We start from the raw sequence: 13,972 nt of genomic DNA, 5'->3' as shown, positions 1-13,972 counted from the left end.
GACGGCCCACTTGATGTGGTACAGTCCGTAATGGACTTGACTTATTTACCCAAACTATTATTTTACCGAATTACTTATTTTTTTCAGAATAAAAAAATCTGGAATAAAAATTTACTCTTTTCGTCATGTTGAACTCGATTTTTTTTTAATAATTATTACATCAAAAAATCTGGAATAAAAATTCACTATATTCATCATGTTGAACTCGAAAAAAATAATATTATTTTAATAATTATTACCTCATCAAACTTTAACCGTACGAAGTTTAAAAAGTTGCGTAATAATGTAATGTAAAATTTTAATTTAAAAAACTAAATGGTTTGAAGTGAATAGATAAGTAAAATACATAGGGTATGTTCATGATTCTTGCAGACTGCAGAGTAATAACTTTCAAGGTTTAGTAAATTAGGTGATTAACAATTGAAGAGATGGAATGAAGGAGAGTTTGGTTGAAGAAAAGGAGGCAGTGGGAGTTGGTAAAAGTGAAATGAGAAATTGATGTAAAATGGTTCATGTCAATCACACACATGCGGGTAGCGGGTGCGTACGGACCCTGCTTCTTTTCTCTTCTTTCCGCACGCAAAAGCTTCTCCTCTTCTTTTTTTATCTTCTCCGATTAAAATATATTATATGCTAGAATGACAAAATTACAGTTGTGTTTGCCAAGGGTGAGCATAAAATCCGATATCGGATTATTCGGATGAAGATTCGGAACCGAATTTTCATAAAATTGGATATTAGAATCTAATCTGTTTTTTATAAACCAAAACCAAACGTACCCGGTATATCCCGCAAAAGCAGGGTCTGGAGAGGTATGATGTACGCAGCTTTCCCCTCATTTAAAAAACGTAGAGGCTGTTTCCCAAAAGACCCCCGGCTTGTGTGTGAACATGTGTAAATATAGAATATAACTATAAAAAGATATAATACGCAATACCGAATAGTGTGTTTGTAGTCACTTTTATCCCACATAAAAACACTTTTGATATCTCAACCCAATCTTGGTTAAGAACACTCGCAGAACTTGTAATGTATAAATCAAATAACTCCCTGTTCAAAAAAAAGAAAAGACATTCTATCTACGAAAAAATGATTAGTGCCAATAATGTATGAAACCCATAATACAATAATAATAGAATTAAGTGCCTTTACATAATGAATAAACTGGCACTATATGTTATTAACACTGTATTCTACTAACCACTCAAAATACAAGCTCAATCTATCCGATAAGTTAATCAACCACTTTAATTCGACGCCTCCAAGACCTTCTATCTAATACCATATCCCCTCGAAGATTTAAACAATGCAAATTAGTGAAAGTAGGTTATCCCACGTTCTTCTCGGTCTTCCCTTCCTTCTCACACCCGGCAACACTAAACCTTCAACTCTCCGCACTGGAGCTGTTACACGCCTCCTCCGAACATGTCCAAACCATCGCAATCTACCTTCCCTTACTTTTTTTATTATAGAGGCAACTCTTAATTGCCTTATGAAAAAACCCATCGGCAATCTATCTAACAAGGTGCGGCCACAAATCCAACGCAACATTCTCATTTCCGCTACCTCCAGGCGTTGTTCTTGGGCCTTCGTTACCACCCAACATTCCACCCCATACAATAAAGCTGGTCTAATCGCCCTTCGATAAAATCTTCTTTTTAATTTTATAGGAATCTTTTTATCACACAGTACTCCAGAAGCAGCCCTCCACTTTAACCATCCAGATTGGATACGATGAGTAACATCGACATCTATCTTAGCATCTTTATGAATCATAGATCCCAAATACTTGAAACTATCTTTCGGAACTAATAAATGCTCGCCAATTCGAACATCAACCCCCTCTTCATCCGGTTCGTTACTAAAATTACACCACATATATTCAGTTTTTGAATGACTAACACGCAAGCCCGAAGTCTCCAATGTAACTCTCCACTATTCTAACTTCTCATTAATCTGGTTTTTATGTTTCTTAATAAAAAATAAAATTTTATTTATATATATATGATAAATTATATTTATTTTAGATTTTTTTTTAAAAAAAATTAGTGACAACATGATTCTTTCTGTCCGAGACTTCCAAAGTTTCAGATTAATATCTAATTGACTCATCATTTCTTCATTAGTATTATCAACAAATTTGATATAATTGTGTAATATCAATATCAACAATTTTATATTGACCATACTCACATAAGTGATAGTAACAAACAATAACTCATGTTTGACGAGTATTTGAAAAACTGGATACCAATTAATTTAATATAAGTGTGTAATAAGAAATATATTTATTTTGATCATGTTTGTAAATTTAGAATTGATGTTTATAATAAAATAATTTACGTGTCACCATTTTTCTCAACTAATAATATAATGACAAAAATATAGTTCATGCATCATTAATTTCACGACTCAAATATGTATTACTTCTCCCGTAAATTGTAATTTTCATTATGCTAAATTATGCTAAGCTCATTTGATGAAAGTTAAATAAATTCAGCATGCCTTTGACATGCTGAACATCTGGTTAATTTATTCATGAAATTTGTGAGATCTACAAGATGTCAAATAAGCCACGCAGGAAAGAAATTTGACATAATTGTCCCGTCTAGGAATATTCGACAAGGCGATGCCCTTTCTTCATAACTTTTCTTAATTTTTAGAGAGAAGTTTACATCTTTAATTCACGATTTTGAAAGAAGCAGATTGATGAAAGGAATTGAAGTCGATGGATGTTGAGTTATTAGCTTCATTAATTGTAGATTTTTCTGCACTATCCTTATTAGTAGTTTCTTGATCACTTTCATCATCACTGTCATCACTAACCATCTCCACATTGTCAAATTTGAGGCTCTCATGGTAATCTTCATCTTGCAGTCCTTCAATCTTTTTATCATCAAACACAACATGTATTGATTCCATAACAATGTTGGTTCTCAGATTGTAGACTCTGTATGCTTTACTAACAGCATATCCAACAAAAATTCATTCATCTGCTTTAGCATCAAACTTCCCATTCTGATCAGTTTGATTTCTCAAGATATAAGATTTGCAGCCAAAGACGTGAAGAAAATTTAGAGTTGGCTTCTTGTTCTTGAACAATTGGTAAGGAGTCATGCATTTTGCTTGATTAACCAAATAAATATTCTGAGTGTAGCATGCAGTATTTACAGCTTCAGCCCAAAAGTATGTTGGTAACTTTGATTCTTCAAGCATTGTCCTTGCAGCTTCAATAAGTGATCTGTTCTTTCTTTCTACTACTCCATTTTGTTGTGGAGTTCTTGCTGCTGAAAACTCATGCATAATCCCATTCTCTTCACAGAATACTCTCATAACAGAATTCTTGAACTCAGTTCTATTGTCACTCCTGATTTTTCTAACTTTGAAATCATGATGATTGATGACTTGCCTTATGTGATTGATGATGATTTCACTAGCCTCATCTTTAGACTTAAGGAAATATGTCCAAGAGAACTTTGAGGAATCATCTACAATTACTAGGCAAAATCTCTTCCTTGAGATAGACAACACATTGACTGGTCCAAACAAATCCATGTGTAGTAGTTGCAAAGGTTCTTCAATTATTGAATCAAGCTTCTTTCTGAATGATACTTTGATCTGCTTTCCCTTTTGGCAAGCATCACACAGTCCATCCTTAGAAAACTCCACTTGAGGAATACCTCTAACCAGTTCTTTCTTTACAAGCTCATTCATGGTCTTGACGTTTAGATGGGATAGCTTCTTGTGCCATAACCAACTTTCATCTTGACTTGCTTTACTGAGAAGACAAGTAACAGATTCTGCATTTGATGAGTTGAAGTCAGCTAGGTACACATTTCCTTTTCTCACTCCAGTGAGAACCACTTTGTTGCTCCTCTTATTTGTCATAACACAGGCTTCTGTATTGAAGGTTACTGAATTGCCTTTATCACAAAGCTGGCTGATACTCAACAAATTATGCTTGAGACCATCCACTAAGGCAACCTCCTCAATGATGACATTGTCTTTTAAAATCAAGCCATTTCCCACAGTATAACCCTTGCTGTCATCTCCAAAAGTAATACTTGGGCCAGCTCTCTCCTTAAACTCTATGAGCAGGGTAGAATCTCCAGTCATGTGTCTTGAACAACCACTATCCAAGTGCCACAGATTCTTTCTGTTTCCCTGCACACATTAAAACCAAATCAAGTTGATTTTGGTACCCAAGTTTCCTTGGGTCCAGCCTTATTAGCTTTCTTCTTTTGTTTCTTAGGTTTGATCTCATTTGACTTGGGGATATCAGATTCATCCTTAGTCATCTGAGTTGGACCTTTGAAACCATTCATTAAAATATAATTATCATGCACATTTTGATTAACAGGAAATGGCATGCTATTTGTAAACATGTTATTCCAGTAAGGCATGCTAAATGGCATTTAAGGTATACTAAATGCAGCATAATAAGGATTAGATGCAAATGGCATTTTAGCAAATTGTGCATTCATATTCTGTGTAGACATAGCATTCAAAGGCATAGAAGGCATAACACTCATGTTGGGAAAAGAAGGTGGTACAATCATGGAAGTAGGCATGACAAGTTTGCAATTAACAAACAGATGATTAACACTACCACACTTAACACAGATTTTTCTAGGAGCATACTTATCAGGCGTGTAGTTGTTATGTTTGTTAATCCCTACTTTCCCATTCCTATTGTTTTTCTTTTTAGCATCTGTTTTAACCTCAATCTTTTCTAGTCTGTCATTCAATTGCTTGATGGACAGATGACCAACATTTACTTTCTTCTCCTTCTTCACTTGACTAGATTCTCCTGAAATAAAGTTTTTGGAAACTGATCTATATTTTTCATTTAACTTGGCAAGTTTGGCTTTACTCACAGGTTTTCTTACAGCTGACGGATGAGGATTTATGTCACTCGATGGATAACCTTTTTTATTATCCGACGGATGACTTTCATCATCCGTCGAGTCTACATCTATTAGCAATCCTTCAACCAAATTGGACTCCAGCTTCTCTTTATTCTTTTTCCAGGCTGCATCACAGAAGGACTTAATACCTTGAACTTTGGTGATTTGAGCATGAACATCTCTAGATGACTTCCATGCCTTAATCACCTCCTGTTCTCGTTCAAGCTGCTTCTTTAAAATTTCTTCTTTTTTCAAGGACTCAGTTAATTCCTCCTTAGCAATCTTACATTATATTCTCAATTTTTCAAATTCAATAAACTAAGACTCTAGCACATTATTCCTCTCACTTAAAAACAAATTATTTTCTTTGATTTTAGCATTTTCCTTAGTGAGGGACTTAAGTGTAACACGCAAATGATATAATTCTGTAGACATGTCATTTATTATATCATTACACTCAGCTTTAGATAAATGTGCAAGGTTAGTGGTTATTACCTGATTACTTGAAGAACTTGTCTCTGTTTCATCAGACTTGGCCATTAGGGCTAGATTGACATAGCTGACATCTTCATCCTCATCCAGACCATCTGCTGCACAGCCACTTTCTTGTCTAATAAAAGCCCTTTCCTTTTGTTTGAGAAACTCAAAATACTTCTGTTTATAATCCACAGGCTCAAACTTTTTCTTACTGGAATCTGACTTTCTACACACACTGGCAAAGTGCCCTGCCAAGCCACATTTGAAACATTTGAATTTTGATTTATCCACCATGTTTCTATTTGGCTTAGCTGCTCCAAAATTCTTCTTGAACTTGAGCTTGGCAAATCTTCTGGAAAGAAATGCAAGATGTTCATCAATATCATCCATATCATCTTGGCTCAAAGAATCTTCATTTTCTGCTACCAGCCCCTTGCCCTTGTTTTCACAGACCTTTGAAGTAGACTCAACAGCTTCTATCTTCATCTCCTTCTCTTTCTCTAACTCAGCAACTAGTGCAATGGACCCTCCTTTCTTTCTCCCTTTCTCCATTCTTTCATCTTGCTCTATTTCAAGCTCATAAGTCTTTAGAATGCCATACTCCTTGTATTCTTGTGAATTTCTCAAGGAGACTGTCATTAGTTTCCATTCTTTTGGAAGGGATCTCAGAAATATGAGGTTAGAGTCTTTGGTTTGGTAGACTCTTCCATGCAGCTTCAGAGCATTTAGTAGCTTCTGAAATCTACTAAAGATATCAGTGAGAGTTTCACCTTCTTCACAGTGGAAATGCTCATATTGCTGAATTAGTAACTGCATATTGTTTTCTCTAACTTGTTCAGTGCCATCACAAATTATTTGAATGGTGTCCCAAACCTCCTTGGCTGTCTTGCAATTGATGATATTGTCAAACATGTCACCATCGACTCCATTGAATAAGATATTCATGGCCTTCTTGTCCTTCCTGACTTGTTCAATATCAGAATCTGACCATTCATGCCTTGGCTTGGGAACTGATGGCTCATTTCCAGTTGCAGCTCTCATTGGTACATGAGGACCTCTCTCTATGCAATCCAAATAGGCCTCATCTTGAGAAAGTAAATGAAGATGCATCTTTACCTTCTAGTGATGGTAATTATCTTTGTCTAGAAAAGGAATCTTGACTCCAACATCCTTCTTGTTCATCTTGTTATTTGTTATGATCTTTAAACTCTTTGTACTTCAAGAGCTTGCTCTGATACCAATTGTTAGTCCCTAACAATACAACAAGAATTATAGAAGGGGGGGGGTTGAATGTAATTCTGGATACTTTTTGAGATTAATGAAAAATGGTTCTAACTTAATAATATATAAGTGTTTGATTTGCAAAGTGCGGAATGAAGAGTTACATAAATCAAAACACAAGTAATAAAAACACAAGTCTTTAAAAACTTTCTAGTGGAGTTGAATGTATCCACCAGCTATATATATATATATATATGTTAGGTCACACTTTCACTGTAGAGGGGGTGAATACAGTGTTTATTACAATCAAATCAAACTTCAAGAACTTATGTAACAGAAAACAAACTTTATTTAAACAATAAACTCTGTTACAATCTGGAACTGTTATCTCTCAGTGATGAACAAAATATCACGAGAGCTTCTAGAGTTATAATAAATAATATTCTCGATAATGATAACACCTCTAGTGTAAACTCTATTTCTGTGTTTATATACTACACAGTTACAAGATATTCGCTAATTGATATGGAATATAATTCTGCTTCCTAAAATATATCAATCAGATATCTTCTATTCCAAGTATTCCATTCTTCACGGAATTCCTTCTTCATGCATATCTCTTCTTATGTTTATCTTGATCTTCTTAACTTTAATCAGCTACTGTCCTTATCTGATCGTCCTTCAGCACTTAAGTTCTGATATCTATCTCCTGATAACATAAGTACTGATATCCCTTAAGTTCTGACTTCCAGTACCTTAAGTTCTGACTTCCAGTATAAGTACTGATCAGTTAAGTACTGATTTGTTCTGTTCAAATAAGATCTGAAATCTAAACATAAAACATATTAGCCATGACATTATCAAATATATCTAACAATCTCCCCCAACTTGTAAATTAACAAAATATACAAGTTTAACAGATATTTGATGATGTCAAAAACATTAAGTACAAATGCATGAGAAATAGACAAGATAACTACAACTTACAGTCCTTAAAGTTTTTACCAATTCAACTTCTGATAACAACTTCAACCTGTATAAATATCAGAATTTAAGCAGTTGTAGATCTTCGACTTGGCTTCATCATTTTCTGATCTCTCTGATGTCAGGAGTTGTTCTGAGATAATTCTTCAACAAACATTTCTCAGCATATCTGAGTTCATCAATCATTCTCCGTTTGACATCTTTAAGCTCTGCAGTATCTTCACCAGTTTGAAATATTGCAGCTCTGAGATCATTAATCTTTGCTTTTCTCAACTCCCGATCTAGTCTTATGACATAAGCTTTGTTAGACTCTAGATTGAATTCAAGCCCCTTAATACCAAGATATGTTCTGATCTGTGCAGTATTAGGCTTCATATCAACAATATCACCATTGTGATTTCTGTACTTTGGAACATATCTGCTGTCAGACTTAATAGAATAAAGTCTTTTCTGTCTCTGAATCTGTTCCTTTAAGTAGTTTGCAGCAGTCTCTGTTATTCTGTCATCCACTTGAAGTAAGAATAATACATGCTCCAATTCTTCAAAATACTTCAATGGAATGGCATTTTGTCTTATATGATAAACCCTACCATCTGTCATGAAATACAACATGATGTATTCTTTCAAGTAGGTATGGTAAACCATCTGTACAGATTCTAGTTGATTCAATCTCTCAGGAGTTGCTCCAATACCTGGTTCACTCAAGGAAGTTGGATCATCAGTAGTGTTGTGTACTCTTCTTTCATCAGCACTTCCCAATCCAGTTTTATCTCTAGCTTCCTTTCCAGTAACTACTCTTGCTTCAAAACCACTTAAAGTAGTCTTCAAAGATTGAGTCTGTTTTGCTTTAGTGAATCCTGGTAGGAGTGTTTTAGATTTATCTTCTGATATCAAGTTAACTTGAGCACTGTCAGAGGTTACTTGCTTCTTCTGAATATCAGAACTTACAATTTCTTGACTCTGAACAACTTGAGCCATGTCAGAGGTTGTTTTAAGAATTTTTCTTGAAGTCAGAGCAAGATTATGTTTTCCATCAGTAATTTCTTCTTCCTCAGGAGGTACATAAGGCTTGATAGGTTCACCAACCTTTTCTTTACCCTTGGATCTTGGATCTATCTGTGGTTGTGATCTAGCCAAAGTTTCTTCAGTATGTATCCTCTCTTTGATCACAATGCCTTTAGGTTTTGGAAGTAACTTTTTACCAGAAGCTTCAGATTTAGATGTGACTTTCTCTGATTTAAGTCTGGCTTCTTCTTCCTTTAAACTTTCCAAGTCCATCCCTGGATTTTCTTGAAGAAATAACTGTCTTGACATTTCCTCATCAAGATCTAGAAGTTCATCAGAACTTATCCTTTTACCAGCAGCAGAACTTATTCTTTTCCCAGTATCAGAACTTGTTCTGTGACTAGCTTGTCTTGATGTAAATCTTCTACCTTGACTATGACCACTACCCATTCCAGAGTTTCCTTGGTCATCTTTTCCATCATCCTTTCCTTGCAGTGACTTGTTGGTTTTGCATTTGGACTTAATTACCTTCTCCCCCTTTTTGGCATCAACAGGTAATAAAAGAGAGATAAGTAGTTCCACTGAGGTCTGGATTTCAGTAAGTTGCGATTGCTGAGAAGCTTGATTTGTCAGAATTTGATCAATCTGAGCTTGTTGCTTCTCTTGAGTTTTCTCAATATAAGCAACCCTGTCAATGGTAGGTTGGAAGAACTTTTTCTTATCAAGTTTCCAAACTTGTTCCTGTTTAATAAAGTTCTCCTGAATCTTGTGTAGCTCTGCATGAGTGTTGGAATGAAGACCTTGTAGATGTTTAGTACTCAATGCAGTGACTCTAAGCTGGGTTTTAAAATCATCAGAATTTAACATTTCATCAGCTTTAGTCAAGTGCTCAGCAAGATGTAAAGCATTTGGAACACATGAAACTGAGTTCCATTCCTTAGTCCACTCCTGTCCTGCAGGAGTTTCACTCCAAGGTACTGGTGCATCCCTGATAACAAACTCCTTTAGCAGTTCAGACTTAGGAAGAGTCAGTGGAGGAGTATGTCCTGAAGGACCTGCTGCATCAGCATCTACAGTTGTAGCAGCTTCACCAGTATCTCCAACATTTGCAGCATCAGAACTTAAAGAATCAGTATCTTCTGATAAGACAACTGTATGAGTAGCAATGGAGGCTTCAACATCCTTTAATTGCTGATCTGATACTAAGTTCTGATCAACAGCCATATCCTGATGCTCACCTAAAATCTGATCATCATCTTGATGCAGAGAAGGTGTTAGTGATAACTCAGGAGGTTGAACAGCATCAGTAACAGGTGTTGTGGAAGGATTATTTGCTGTTGGAGCTTCTAAGAAAAGTATTTCAGGCACAACCAAGTTCTGAATATCAATTTCAGCACTTGTGCCTGGATCAACAAGAGATAAAGAAGGTAAATTAGCCTTGTCAGATACAGGTTCCTGAAATGGAGTTGATGGAGAAGAAGTGACTGGAGCAAATTCCTTGTCTTGTGAGATCAGAGATTCCTGATCCCCTTCCTTAGCTGCTTCCTCCTCATCATCTGAAACTGACCTCTGTGCCCTCTGTTTCTTGTACTTCCTTGTTGATTTGGATTCCTTGGGAGTTGCAGGAACAGTCATACGTCTAAGCCTCTTGAGAAGCCTAGAACCCCCAATTGCAGAATCCTTCTGTGAAGTTGCCTTCTCAGCTTCATTTATCATAGGTTCTGAAGAAGGAACCTGATCTTCAGAATCTGTTTCATCTCTCAAAGTAATCCTCCTCTTCTTCTGAGATGTTTGAGGAACAGTCTTTGTTCTCTTTGGCTTAGAGGATGTAGGCTTCACAGTAGGTGCTGAAGAAGAAGGTTGAGCAGTCTGTGAAGTGGAGAGATATGATTTGAGATAAGTTCTGAGGGTAGGTTGAGTAGAATGAGAGGTAGGGACTGAGGTTGATGGATTTTGGTTATGGTGAGTTGGTTGAACATTTGAGTAAACAGATTTGTAAGTAGCTGGATCAGCATTTACCAGAATCTGTTTCACAGACTGAGGAATCTGTAATTGTCTCACCATTGATTTCTTTGTGTCAGCATTTATCAGGTCGTTAAAGTACCTTTTTGCAACCTTAAAAGGTGGGGTTTGAGTGCTGACTAACTGGGGTTCAGCAGTACAATACGTATAAATAAGTTGACAGAATCTAGCAAAATAAACAACATCTCGATCCTCTGTCATCCTATCCCCAATAAAACCAATTATTCCAGTTGCAAAATCAAAATGAGTTTGATGGATAATAGCATACCCGATGTGCTGACTCAGAATTGGGATAGCATCATAATTAGAACATTTGTTCCCAAAAGCCTTGGTGATGCAATCGAAGAAGAAACTCCATTCTCTTCTGATATGAGCCCGTTTCAACTGTCCAAGTTTTGTCAGACTCTGTTCATATCCCAAATCAGTCATTAACCCCCGAAGTTCTGATTCCTCTGGTATAGAGAAGGTACAATCTTCTGGAAGATGTAATGCTCTTCGTACTGTACCAGGAGTGACTACATAGGAAGAATCACCCACTTGGAAGATAATACTGGGAGTTCCTCGTTTACCACCATCATCAAAAATTCCAGTCCTCCAGAACCGCAGAACTTGTTGACTTGAAAATAATTCAGGCTGAGTTAAGGCGTACCCAACCTCACTATGTGCAAGAAGATCTTGCACAAAATGCAATTCAGATGGAGCGTCAGCATGATCAAGAATTGCAGCATAGTTGTTTGGAACAAACTTTGCTCCATCAATGATTAAATCCTTTGGTGCCATGTGAAAAAATATTGAAATTCAAGTATGCCTGTTAGGTGTTTGAGATAATATCTGTATGAAAACAACGGAAATAGTAAAGTGAAGGAGAGTAAAAGTAAGAAGAGAGATAGAAGATGAAGAAATTAAAAAGATTAAAGAAATCTTCTCTCTGCTGTACTTATACAAAAGAAATATTACCGTTGGACACCTGTCAGACATGCAGTAATAACGGATAGTTACTGGGCTCGAGAAAACAGTAATCATGACTTACCCATTTGCCGAGTTTCAAGGAAAAACTGTTCCATTTATCAAGGGAAACAATTCAAATTTTAACCCGTTATCACTGATTGGATTATTTTGCACTGCAACATTAATATTCTGAAAATGAATCATGTTAAAAATGACCGAGATAATTTCGATGAATAAGTGCTGACAAAGAATCAGAACTTAAATCAGAACTTAAGACAAAATTTAAATGGTCATCAGAATATCAAGCAGGATTTAACAACACAAGATAAAATAACTCAGAGACAAAATCTTGAAGTAAAAACAGTTTTCATTAATATATCAAGTCAATACATAGATGAAATAGAAATTACATCAATACAAGATTTTCCCTAAGCTTCTAATCCTAACGTCAACAGCTTTAGTCCTAGCTAAGAAGCCTGACAAAGCTGAGGATGAAGAAGAACAGGAAGAAGACGAGATTAAGTCATCTTCCTCTTCCTATCTTCGACAAACAAGATGGCGAGTCGTATGATTCGCTCTTGCTGACGGATACGACGAAGGTGAAGGTCTCTTCGAACGGCCACCAGATCACGTTTGATAACCTCTGGAAATTGAATCCAGAGATTGTGAGGGATGTTGGTGATAGGGTAGGGAGTTGGAATTCCATTCAAAAAGACATGCACAGTCTCATCACCGTAATTGTAGAACCAGCCAAATTCAGCCATTTGTGATAGTAAATGAAAAACAAGACTGAATTTGTGATACAAGTGTGATGAGAAGACTAATGTGAAGTGGCTGTGTATATAGGCAAGAGAATGCCAAGAGACGCAAAGATATTTAATGCAGACAGGTAGAATTAAATCTACCTCGTCTCCCTAGACTTTGAAAAAGAATAACAGTCATTGGAAAAGGAATGTGCACATGGAACAAGAGTGAACTGTTCAAGGACGAGTGCCATTATGTTTTAACCATAGACTATTAATCTTCCACTTCAACATTTCGAAATTAATCTGAGACTGTTACCAAATTGTATTTACAGATAAGTCAAGTAAAGGGTTAGACTGAAAAATCAGAACTTAGACCTATATCAGAACTTAACAGTCATCAGAACATAATGTCTTAACTCGAACAAGGAATATCTATCTTAGTAAATACTCATACAAGTTCTTAGTTATGAACGTCAGAAATTAATCATCAGAACGTGTAACTAGAACTTGTCCTCAGAATTTGTGCAGAAGTGACACAATGACTGTTTTATCTAAAATAACATAGACCACCACAGAAATTTCATCATTCATATGGAGTGATGTGTGTGTGCATTAAGCTAAATAACAGACAAAGAGTAAAGTCTGATCTACTTCAGTACATCTTAGAAATAAGTCATAATTAAAATTTTGCTAAAGATCTGTCATTATCCTGAAACCTACTGATAAATAAGTTCATGCATGAGTTCACCTCTACTGTTTTTGTGCTAATTTTATGCATCTCTTGAAATTCTATTTTACAGAGGCTTCTCAGTGTAAGTGAGTCACGACTGTTTATTAGAATTTATGCTATTATCAGAGTATTTCTCCAGTAATCATAGAGTGTGAAAAGTCACCAAGAAAATATTTTGCTTTTCTAATGCATATTTACTTAATACCAGCAATGCACTTGGGTCGTCCCTTTCACATTTTTACTCTAGATCTCAAAGGAGTACCTGATATTATTCTTTGATTATTGTTCTTCTTCTTTTGATAAGTGAGGTTTATCAGCACTTAGTACATTCAGCAGTTTTACTAGAATCAGAACTTAAACAGATGAGTAGCATTATTCTAATTTGTGACTTAGTAATAAGATATACAAAGTAAACTTAACTAAGCTCAGTTATCAGAATTTGCTTGTGTCATAAGATTTCCACAGAAATAACTACTTCTTTCATGGGATCATTTGTTTATTGAAGACTAGTAGGTCAGTATCTAGCACAGTTATCCTCATAGGATAGAATAGTTACTGAAACAGACATATCACTTATCAGAGTTTAGACACATATATCAGACAACAGTCAGTACTTGAAGACATTTATCAATTAATGCACAGAATATACAAAGAGATTAATTCTGTAAATACTGATCATAAAGTCTGATAACATAGAACAAGTTTAAGCAGATTTAGAGAAAGAACCTGAAATCATTCCAAGTTCATTTACCAATTTTGAAAAGATAGCTTCACACAGTGGTTTTGTGAAGATATCTGCTACTTGTTGATCTGTGGGAACAAAATGCAATTCCACTGTACCTTCATCCACATGTTCCCTGATGAAATGGTACCTGATGCTGATGTGCTTTGTCATAGAGTGTTGAACTGGATTACCTGTCATAGCAATAGCA

Source organism: Apium graveolens, chromosome 11 (genome assembly GCF_009905375.1).
Source record: "Apium graveolens cultivar Ventura chromosome 11, ASM990537v1, whole genome shotgun sequence".
Classification (NCBI taxonomy): domain Eukaryota; kingdom Viridiplantae; phylum Streptophyta; class Magnoliopsida; order Apiales; family Apiaceae; genus Apium; species Apium graveolens.
This window is presented reverse-complemented; position numbering follows the sequence as displayed.